The sequence below is a fragment of the Ostrea edulis genome, chromosome 3, assembly GCF_947568905.1.
Source record: "Ostrea edulis chromosome 3, xbOstEdul1.1, whole genome shotgun sequence".
In the NCBI taxonomy this organism is placed as follows: Eukaryota; Metazoa; Mollusca; class Bivalvia; order Ostreida; family Ostreidae; genus Ostrea; species Ostrea edulis.
In genome coordinates, this window is record NC_079166.1 from 4,589,671 (window position 1) to 4,602,423 (window position 12,753).

The 12,753-nt window shown below is 33.9% G+C and overlaps 1 long non-coding RNA gene across 2 annotated transcripts in view; it reads left to right on the forward strand.

Moving 5' to 3' along the window:
• Nucleotides 1–590: 590 nt before the first annotated feature.
• Nucleotides 591–12,753, forward strand: part of LOC125674034 (uncharacterized) — a 19,535-nt gene continuing 7,372 nt past the window's right edge. For both annotated transcript variants that reach the window (XR_008801637.1, XR_008801636.1), the window contains exons 1-3: nucleotides 591–939; nucleotides 5,943–5,992; nucleotides 6,148–12,753. The exon at nucleotides 6,148–12,753 is cut by the window's right edge and continues 442 nt beyond it. This is a non-coding gene — a long non-coding RNA (uncharacterized LOC125674034). The remainder of the gene's footprint in view (nucleotides 940–5,942; nucleotides 5,993–6,147) is intronic.

Here is a 12,753-nt window from a genome sequence, read left to right on the forward strand (position 1 = left end):
TCCGATATTCTATAAAATATAATTCATGGGTTGAAATTTTGAACTCTTTACTTCATCATGACTACTGATCAATATCGAGGTAAAGGAATTCAGTTACAAACATGTAATCCGATGAAACATGAATAATGTCGTAAATTATCTATTGGGTCTTCAGCGATACAATATATCAAATATGTCCTTATATCCATGACGCCCGCGGGGTATTAGTTCTGTAAGAGCAGTTCCTTGACAAAGTCGTTCGATGCCAGAAATTTTAAAATTGTACTCGCGCTATGTTTGCACATCAGGCATCTACCATCAGAAAACATTACAGAGCCCTTAACGAAAAAACGAAAATATGTTGTTGGTTTTTGGGTTTTTTTTTACATTAAAGTTATGTTAAGACCCGACACTTTGTATGTTGAGTGAAGTTGGTTTTACTCTCTCTCTTTCTCTCTCTCTCTCTCTTCTCTCTCTCTCTCTCTCTCTCTCTCTCTCTCTCTCTCTCTCTCTCTCTCTCTCTCTCTCTCTCTCTCTCTCTCATTATATACTAATGCATTTTGTTTTTGTATATACTTAATAACACTTACAATGCACTCAATGGTCATCAGGCCACACTATTATCCGAGTAGAACACTATAGGTATTAATTATTGCACTTCACTTATCCTTGTGTCGTCCATAGAGCGCACGATGTTGTGATGTGTTTGTTTAGCTGTATGTTTACAAAACAATTTTGAGGAGAATATCCCTGCCATCCTATACTTCCTAATTAGGATATAGAAATTATAAGTTCTGTTCGGGACACGTGAATACATTTTGAGCGTTGGGAATAGCATCAATGTCCCCGTGTTCTGTAAAGTTAGAGGGCCAATCAAAATATCGACCATTTCTATACGAACGGGATGTACTTCTTCATGGTATTTCTTTTTGTACGTGTCTGGAGTCAGATGTGTGAACAGTAAGTCATCTTATGTTAATTAATTTCGCCTACAACGATTAAAGTAGATATATACTCGGCCTACGTCACAATCAAATATAAATGCGGAACAACGCTTCTGTTTTCCGAAATGTGGGACTTTAACGATATTAGTTTCATTTTACGTGACGATATGAATATCCGATTTATATGAATATCAGTTGCGATCAAATTTAAGTGGATATTTTGTAATAAAAATTTGGGAGGATGGAGAGAGCTAAAGATGATTCAAGGTTTAGAAAAAAATCAATGGAAGAACAAACGATATTTTGGAGGATGAGAGCGTGACAATTGCTTTGTACATGTCCGTAAGGCATTCATTATATTGACTAGTCATCAATGTAAAAGGTTAACAATTATCCGAGTTGATACACATCTTCAACCTATGGAATTATGGGGGCCTCAGAAAATTGGGGAGACGGTCGGGGAAGGGAAAAGGGGGATATCAATCCTTTTAAGATTCTCATCTGCATCATGATAATATCATTTCTTTTTTCATTAACCTGATGACACAGTAAAAAATAAAACGAAGTATTATTTGATATTTATTTACATTGCATGGGCAGATCAGATAACCATTACCCTCAGTTCAAATATCTAAGGAAAGGTGCCTAAGTGTCTAGGGTTAAAAGAACACTGTTCTTGATTCTTCTTGTAAAAAAAAACCCACTAAGGAACCTTCAGCTAAATAGGTTGATTAATATATTTAACACACACACACACACCCTCCTTCTAGAAACTGGAAAGAAAGCGAACATATATGTTTGACAGTAATGATTCTAATAATCCATGATCTTATCTTGTGTATCTCTTTTATGTACATGCGAATTACCAGTAAATATTCATATAAATCTTTGTGTCAGGATATAACATATATCACGCATTACACACATGTATAAATCGTATAAGCAAGGTCATCAAAATTCAATTTGTTACTTTTGTTGAATTTTTACATTGTGAATAGCATTCTCTAGAATTTGACGGGATGCAAAATGAAGATAACGATCAGTGATCAATCTCATAACTCCTATATGCAATACAAAATATATCGTTAGGAAAACACGGACCCCTGGATACACCAAAGGTGGGATCAGGTGCCTAGGAGGAGTAATCATCCCTCTTGACCGGTCACACCCGCTGTGAGCCCCATATCCTGATCAGGTAAACGGAGTTAATCGGAATCAAAAGCAGTGTGCCAAGAACGGCTTAACAATCGGTATGAAACACGTCAGACATCATTTGACCCAATGCAAGGTTGTATTGACGAACTAGATAGCTATAACGACCATAGAATTTGCGAAATGCTGACTTCAATTGAGACTGTTGAAACCCCTGTACCATCAACTTGTTTGTCAGTAGCTTACCTCAATTTAAAAACTGACTATACGCAGAACAAGCTCTTGCATATCGAATCAGTTGAGATATATAAACACCATATGCAGGTGATAATGGAACATTGCTACATACATAAGGGAAGTTGACGATGGAGAAGCTGAAATCATCCTGTTCGCAGCAGGGTTAAGGTGTCCCGAGTAAAGTTTAAACAAACATCATAAAATGTACCTCGGTGCACTTCATACTATATGACGTTATAATATAAAAGTACGTCACGACGTACAGGTCTATAGTTGTATCGCGGGGAAAATGTCATAATATTTTTTCCCTAGTTATTGCCGTTATCTAGTGTTCAAGCTGTATGTGTTTAAATCTGTTTGTCAGATGACCCCCCCCCCTCCCCCCCCCCCCCCCCCAGTTTTCTTCGATAATATATATCTCATATTTTTATATAATGTATGTGCACGAAAGACTGTAAAGTAATCTTTACATCTCTTTGTGACCTTGATGTCGCCGCCGATGTGTACAGTCATTTGGAATAAAGAAAGCCAACGCATGTACATATCGACTCGATACAGGTGAAAGATGACGATATTTTATTTTGATCAAGGCATATTCAGAAAGGTAAGTAGTTGCAGATTTAGAATTTTGATACGGAAGGTACAATATTTTGCCTCGTTTGGATACGATTTGGATGTGAATGTAGAAAATGCCCAACATTTGAGTTGAGATTATGGAATTAGCTATATTTGAGAGGATATTGTACCGATTCGTATCACTCTTAAAATTTACCATATCAATGTCGACATATAAAGCCCAAACTGCAAATGATTTGAGTGCATCTTTCACTTGTAACGAGGTGATAAACAACTAAAAGTCTAGCGGATAATATAGCTCTACGTCACTTGTATGACGACGTAATAGTTAAGCGAAGGATTTCCCCACGTGATACGATGTTTATGTATTGACAAACGATTTTTCCTAAAAAATATACGACGTTTGCAAGAATTTTACTTTTATATGAATATGCTGTTATTACTTGTTATTTTACTCGGGACACCTTAACCCCGCTGTGTTTGTCATACAGTTGAGTTGTCAGTTTGCTGTTAATGTCTACTTTCAATAAAATATTTAAATATGAAGCAGAAGTGGATGACTGTGTGGTGTCCTTTATTTCGAGCTCACGGGGATATATCAAATCGACATATGAATGAACGCTATCATTGTTAATAGACAAAACATCATCGATATATCTAAATGTCGAATTGAAGGCCACAGCGAGATATATTTTTCTTCTCGTGTAGAAGTTTTTTTTTAATAAATTCTGCTTCATATGAATATAGAAACAGGTCAGCTAACAAAGGAACACAATTCGTGCCCATGAGAATTCCAACAGACTGTTGGAAGACCTGATCACCAAAGACCACGAAGATATTGTCAATGAGGAACTCTAGCATATTTTTTTTGCATTTCAACTTCAGAGTATTTATGTGTGGAATCAGAGTGGTGATTAACAAATTAAGTTTTTGGATGACTGATCACTAGATATGAATATTTCCGTTTTCCGTTTTTGTTGAAGAAGCAACTGTCTATGATGTCAATAAGTCTAGTATTTAATTTATCGTGAGGAATGGTCGTGTATAGTGTTGAAAAGTCATAGATTTTAATGTTATTGATTTGGGAAAAACTCTGCGATTTCAAGTTTACTAAAAGTTCTTTAGAATTTTTTAGAATTCACATTTGATTAACACCACTTCTGACAGATGTAGTCGCACAGTAAGTTTGAAGTTTCTCCTTCACAGCTGTTAATATTTTCGTGAGGAGCAAATATAGGGGCTTGGTAGAGCACTTACTGGATCCAGCAATGTATCTTTGTTTGTAAGGGTCTTTATGTAGTTTAGGAATCCAGTATAAATACAGTAACTCATATTCATTCGACCCATTGACTGGGATATTAAATGTGTCTAAAACTGAAGCATGGTTTTGAAGAATGTCATCTTTTAAAAGGGCAGTTGGAGTATAAGTATGATTACCAAAAGTGGAATTAATGCCAAGTTCGTTTAAAATACAGTTGTAATAATGAGCTTTACAAACAAAGACAATGTTGTTACTAGCTTTGTCAGCTGGAACCAAAACATATTCCTCATGTAACCTATTTAATTCTTTTATTACTTCTGGTTTATTAAACACAGAAAGATAGATGGTACGTACTTTTGTTTTCATGTGTCTAATGCGGGATACATATTGTTTTTTAAATTGTATATTATTATTCTTTATTACTGAAGACATACGTCTTATGGCATACATGTTTACAAAAATAATAAACAAGTTAACAATTGTATAGTATGGCATGGCATGACATTATATGGTATGTTACACAATACTGATGTGAATTTATAGACAGAGAATGCTACATAAGTAAATCATTACGTAAATTAAAGGCACAGTAAAGATATTTCCCCAAATTACACAACTCTTTGAATTTTTTTACACTTAATAATTGTATAAGTTTAAAAACAGATGGGTTTTTCCAATAATACTTCTTGATATATTTCCTGCGTAATTCAATAAAGTAAGGGCATTTTAAAATGAAATGAAATTCATCCTCAATATCTAAATTACAAAGTTTACAATAGCGGTTATTTCTTGCTACATTAAAATGACGTCCACTCTCAATGGCAAGATTATGCGAAGACATTCTAATTCTACTAATATGTTTTTTATAAACATGTGGTATAGCCTTCATCAAGTAAAATTGCAATGAAAATTGCAAACCACATGCATCATGTGATAGTTATAGGATCAAAAATGCATATCTTTTACCGTTACTCTTGATAATTTTCACTGTATACTGTGTCATCAGGTTAATGACAAAAAAGAGAAGGATCTTGATTGTGCCACACCTGTTGTGACACGGTACCTCGGTTTTTGCGGTCTCATCATTACAACAAGCAAGAGGAACTAAGGACGTATTGTAACCGTAGTTCTAGTGTAGCATAGTTTGAATTATTATCAAAACGTTGTAAACATTCTCAAACTTCAGATATTTGTTTGGAAATATGATAATGTTTGATATGTCAAGATTCTAGGGGGGGGGGCTACTTGTTGTAGAGTTTATAGCTTTTAAATAGTACGCCAACATATAATTTTCTTACGCAATTCCTTAAAGATGTTAATCTGTAAATGAAAAAAAATTCATAAAATGGTATTTTCAACATTTTTTTTTTCATTATTTCAAGCTTGGGGTCACAGAGTATACATTATAAAGATATATATTCCAATTTATCAAAATAAACTATTACATATAATTAGATAAAGGGTATATGGTATATTGCTTATTACAGTCCATTTTATTATTAAAAAGATAAAGAAGTACACTTTGAGTAGTGTTGTTTATATGTGTATGGGGTACTTACTTTTGAGAAGCAATAACAATGAAAATAGCATGCCATCAATGTATAAATATCACTAGATTGTATATATATTTTATGAAGGCAGAATTTGTATGATTGAGCCCATCTAAGGCCAAGAATAGTTCTCTCCTAAATTTCAAATAAAATGATGAATTGATATGTACTAATAGAAATATCTTTGAGTTAGTTTCTCGGTTGAATACAGTTTTACTTATTTCCGATATTTTTTATCTACAGTGGTTGTTGCTTAGACTTTGTCTGGAATGCGGAGCTAAATAGATGCACACGTGAGTTATTGACATGCACATTCCTCCGGCTTAAGAATTTTAAAAGTTAATCAGTCCCATGACGTGCTTTATGATTTACATGCGCATTGTTTACTAGAACAAGGTATATTTTGCATCAATCATTTTATGAAACATACATGGATTTTTTATTTTAGCTTGCGTGGATGGATATCACGGCAAAAATTGCACCAGGAGATGTCCTTATCCCTATTTTGGAGAGAAATGCCGTGATAAGTGTAAATGTCCCGTCGGTGATTGTAATCATGTGTATGGTTGTAAAACATCTGAAGGTAATCATCCATGTGTATCGTTGGGTGGGGTGGGGGTAATGTTCATCATGGAATTAAACAATTTAAGTATATAAGCATCATTTTGTCATTATCAACATTTAGTAAGCTATAACTTTTATCAGTGACTCTAAATTACTGTATTTCAACCATTTTGCAAGATCCCCAGATTTGAGGGTGTTGATTTTCATATTCAAATAAAGCTTTTTCAAGCAAATTTTCATTCAGTTCAAATACATATGCAAGCAACCACTGGATGAAAACGCTAGTTTCCGCAAAACTGAAACCATATGGAAACCTTGCGGAAACCTGACGTTGAGGTTTCCCATATGGTTTCCGCAGTGCGTAAACGATTATATAGTTTCCGCAAGTTTCCGTCAAGTTTCAATCTGCGGTAACCTGAAGTTGAGGTTTCCCGTATGATTTACGCCGTGCGAAAACGATTATATAGTTTCCGTCAAGTTTCAGTCTGCGGAAACTGTAGGCTTTGATTCCTAATGGTTTCCGCAATGCTGAAACTTAACAAAAATTCGGAGGTTTTTAAAGTAATAATTTAATATGCAATAAATAATTCAAATGCGAATTTAAAAAGCACACAAAAAACTTAAAAATGTAAGTGAAAAAAGAATAGTAAGCACTTTATATACATCATATTGTTATAAGAATTGTTTCAGTTAAACAAAACAGATATGAAATGAGATACAGAAAACAAAGTATATTCCGTGTGTTGTTACGTTTGACAAGCTAGCATGCCTGTGTACATCAGTTAATCCCTCCGTGTATTTCTTGTTAGTTCCATGTTAATTGCAAGGATTTTCCTCCGTCATGGGAACAATAGAGATAAATACACAAGGTAAACTAGAAGAATAATGTCCAACTTTGTCACCGCATAGAAACAAAGATCGAAGTTCATTGTAATTAAAAATAAGTGCATATGTGGGGTTGGGGTTGAATTGAACATAAACCTTCAACTGGGACATTTATATACAGTCATGTATTTACGCAGATTTTACGTTGCATGTGCATTACTAAGAATGTAGATTTTTTTTATTTTCATAATTTCAAAACTATGAATACTATAAATTAAGATTTCAAACACTAATACTATAGTCAGATGGTAGAATTAGACACATATGTCTGCGTGTGAAATACGTTCGCATATGCAAGTAATTACATGAAATATGCCAATTGGAATATGTTTTCGAATATGCTCAATTGATTGATTTAGCAATCAATATGTAATTTGCATACATGTATAATTATGCATGCATGTCAATGGGTGTTTTGATTTTATCATATGTTATAATAGTATCAAGGATATACAATGTGATTATAGGCATATGTTCTGAAAACTTATGTTGCCCTCTCTCTACATACAGTGTACATGTAGATTATGACATGTGTACATACATTATTACATATAGGCACAGTACATTTTAGGACATTATACATGTGTAATAGTATTAATATTATTTGTTTAAGAACATTTCAATTCAAAGCTTAACTGAATCTGTCAGGTTTTCTAATATATCTTTGAAAAATACAAAAGAATTTAACACAATACGAATCATCGTCTCATAAAACATATGGTGTCAACGGTTTGAGTTTTATCAAGTCCATAAAAATGACCGAAGAAATCCTTCCTAGCCTTTGCGAATTTCGGACAGAAGAAAAAAAATAATGGTATGCATCTTATACTTATAATATACACATGAACATAACGAGGTTGCAGTAATAGATCATTGTTCATAGTACACAATTATGACAAAATCTAATACCTAGATGTACCACCATAAGTGGTAATTTAGCTTGCCGCTTTATTTATGTTTTATAATTTGAGATTGATTGAGCATTTCTAATACCAATAGAAAGGCAGTTGACCTGTAAGGATGTAATGCTTCCTTCATTTTATCGACATCAAATGAATATTTTACGCCTATGGAATCGACTCGTTACAATGCCGGACGACAGGCTTACGAAAACAAAATTCATGTGGGATATGGAATAATCACACAACATAAATTGGTCAAATACAGTCAAATTCCTTTTTGAATCTCTTGATATGACAGTATATTTCCTAAATCGTATGGTCTGTAACTTGAACACAGTGGAAGAAAAACTTCGTAGGGATTTTATGAATGGCTGGAATGAAGAGGTCCATAACGTTCCAAAACTTAGAACCTACCGACCGTAAAAATATGAGTGATTTTCAAACAGAAAAATATGTAATCATGGATATTCCAAAAAGTCATCGTTCTATACTTGCCTAGTCCAGATGTGGTGTCTTACCTATAAGAATTGAAACAGGACGGTATAAGGGGGAGGCGTTATCGGATAGACTGTGTACTTTATGTTCTTCAGATAGTGTAAAATATTTTTACTTCATTGTTCCTCTTATTCAAATCTTAGAGTAATCTTTTTTACCAGTATCGGATTTAACCCCACTGTGATCAATATGTCAGATTTAGACAAAACAAAATTTCTATTATTAAATTTCCCAAGACAAACTGCAAAATTCCTGTTCTCCGCATACACCTACAGACAGTCTATCATATACCATAATAGTATAAGTCATGCGTAATACATGTACCACTGTATTTATTATTTAATGTGGGGGGGTCTGTTAAAAGTGACATATAGGCCCGATGGGCCGGGTGTTTAAATTCCTATTATTCTGTTTAATGTATTTTTCAATTCTGTAATGTATAAAACACATGTCACTATAATAAATCATTTACTTACTTACTTACATTCCTAGATGTATTTGTGTTTGATTATGCAGATGAATTTTAAATTACATCGCATGTTTGTAACATTTGGGCACTAAACTGTATGCGAATATTTGTCGCATATAGTACTTGTTCACAAAATTCAGGACTAGTTAATTTTGGAATCAGCATATCTTATAATATGAATTTAATGCAGTGCAGTTTGAAACCATGCAAAGTTTCACACATTAGAAATGAATTCAGCATTCTAATACAAACATGCACTGATGAACACTTCTCAATTTAAGTTCTTGAGAGTACATATTGTAACCTGAAAGTCTATTTACTGTTATTTTGAAGTTTGAATCTAAACCTACAACATTTGCAAAATCTGCATCTACTCAACAATACAATTCGGTGTGCATTATTTCGACAATAAGTTCTATGGGGATGTATTCTACACAACTCGATCTAGAACTCGGGTATTGGTAGTAAATTAAAGCAAATCTAATTAGATAATATCTTCACCCTCTCTATATTATTATAACCCTCAACAATATATATCCATGCACTTTGGAAGTGATATCATACAAATGAACATGATATAAGCATACAATAATCGGCAAACTTAGAAGCTCTCAAATGTGTACTGTTGATTTGAAAAAAAAATAGTTACGAATTTTTCACTTCATACATTTATCACTGTTGCATTCATATGGGAAATAGGTTACATGGATATTTTCACACATATTCATTTTGAAATACGAACTCAATAACATAAGGTATACTGTCTACATTTCATATTCATCTTATTCTTTTATGTAAGCAAATGATGTAAACTTCTTTTTCAGAGAGAGAGAGAGAGAGAGAGGGGGTACATAAGTATTATTTTCTTGGTAACATATTTTGATAACTATAATACATGATGTACATGTATATCTAGATATGATTTACAATGTATATATTGATCAAACCGATCAACACACAAAAAAGAAAAGAAAAAAAAAAGAAAGAAAAAAGAAACACAAACGTATTTGATGAAAAAGTACATATAGACCTACATGTATATACTGATCATGCATATGAGTTTTCACATATTCTCTGCCAGTGAATTTCATAATCATCATGTCTACAGTTTCTTAGCAGCAAGTACTTCTCAACCACAATTCTGTCCGTAACTATTTTTCTAATCGCAGATATATGTACTTGCGGACTATTTTGATATTTACAAGGAAAAATATATTGTTTTACTACAAGCAAATCAAATTTGAATGTCTTACTGTTAATTTTTATTATACATTTGTAGAATCAATATTTTATTTTTACTGACATGCATCCCGACTGAGATATTAATTAGAGAAAAAGAAACTTAAGCAATTACTTGAATTTAGTATATAGTTCCTGTGTTTCATCTATCATCTAAGGATTTCAACGGTTTAGTTCAGTAAAAATTGAGACTCCAGTAGTTAAGAAACCACTTTAAATGAAAGTAGATGGTTGAGGGGCACACGTACATGTACATGTGTTTACAAATATCCTTGACAATTGCGAGGCGAAATCAATGTGTTGCTAAGAAAAAAGCAGTTCATTCTTCAAAACATTTATCTCACATGCAGAATGTCCAGTCTTGTATATACCCTTGCTTTATAGCTCATATTGTGAGAACAGAGAAAAGTCGGGCAGAAGAGGGGCACCTTATAATACCCCATAAAGATGCAGAAGAAAGTTTGTGTGACTGTATGTTACACCGGTATTGAGTTTATTTCATGATTTTTAGACCTCTAATAAACGTAAACTTTTCATTATAATACAACATAAAGCACACTACAGATTATTTACATTTAAAATTGTAAACAAAGGGCGGCCATTTTGAACTTAGGGTCGCAGGGATGCTATTTTAAAAAATCCTATGATATAGAAAAACGATGCAGAAATTTAACACATGCATGATTTTTTAAATTCAGACGTTTGTGAAACAATTTACACGCAAAATAAATTATATATCTATAAAAGTATGTTTTCCCATAAATCCTCTCCTGATACCTGATTGGTTGTAATTTTCGGCGGGCAAAATTGATTGCTGTTTGTGAGAGAAAACCTAGCGTGACTCAAATGGAACCATGTCATGTTTTGAGTGAATGGAAGATACAAAGATTTTTCTGAGAATAGGAGACGTCTACTGTTGTTGGGCATCATTCAGGTATGTCTTTTAGAGGGTATTGAGTAAAAATTTCTGGAACTTTTTAAAACAATCTTCCATTATGCATCCTCACTGAATATTTTAGTATGAGTCTGTCCATAGCCAATACTGGCAATTGCCGTCTCATTTAAACGATTTCTGACGGGATAGCATGTTATCTCTGACTATACAAATTTTCCTTTTCTCATAAAAGAGCAATGCTATTTAATATTCATTTCATAATCACAACAGAACACATCAAAACATGCTTGATATTCACCTTTTAGAATTTTAAATACAAAAAAAAAAAAAAAAAAAAATATCCTGTCCCGATTCGGAAACAGAACGTTATCTAACATATTGTAATGATTCCGGATATTTGAGGTACGACCATGCGGAGTTCTCAATTAGTCACTTTACATCACGTGATCTCATTTGTATATAAATACCGAGACTCCCCAGTCGTCAGTGTCATTCTGATAGAAGACCCAGCCAAGTTGAGAGGACGAGATTATGTGTACTAATAAAGTATTCATAGTAAACAATTCCTCGCCTGTTCTTACAGTTAGAGAGTGAATTTGGAAGGCCATCAGAAGTCTGGCCTGCCACGAAGAGGTTGACCTCCAGTAATGAGGCTAGCCATAATTCGTTTTTGGTGTCGTCCGCATTGGCTGAACAGACCGTCGTCCAGGCCCCTATACTCATTGTCCGTCCTGAATAAGGCATCCTACAGTGAGTGTAGTGGTTCAAGGGCTACCACATATACTGTCCGTCCTGAATAAGGCGTCCTACAGTATATGGGGTAATCCGAGGGCGACTGGGCTCTACATTTTGTTAAGTTAGCACTAACCGTTATCGTTGCTTGCCTCTGATTGATATAGTGATTCTCTGTTTGATTATAATATACCTAGATAAGGTTAGGACATATTTGTATATTTTGGCAGTCCACTAAAATCATATCAATTAGTTTAAATTAGCTATTGTTCAATACCCCAAACCCTGGAATTGACCAGGTACGATCCCAGAAGTTAATGTGAATACGTTACACTATTCTTTCTCTCTATATATCATTGTAGGTATTTCCAGTGTTGACTTGATACATTTTCATTCACGATGTTGCGGATGCATCATTGCATTTGCATGGGGTAGTGCATATGTTGTGTGTGGCCTTCTAAACGATAAATCTATGGATTAAAGGATGAACAGGTCGATGCAGGAATATAGTCTTTGAGAAATTTAGTGGGGGGGGTGGGGGTTATTACGTATAATACTGTATACAGTAATGTATGTAGGGACCAAATGATATTACGACTATTGCATATTAGCCATACAAATATCTACAAACTATTTCCAGTTAACCATCCGAATTGTTTAGTCCTAGAAATAGTTTCTATTCTCAATTATGGTGCAGCATCAAATTAAATCCCTCAGCATTAGAAGTGAAAGGCACAGGTGTTTTAGGCATGCTATTAAAACCAAAGGCCCCATATCACGGTAGGTATTGGCACGATAAAGAATCCTCACTGCTACACAGCTAAGTTAAGGCTAATCCCCCCCAAAAAAAAGTCTCAGTGCTGTACATAAATC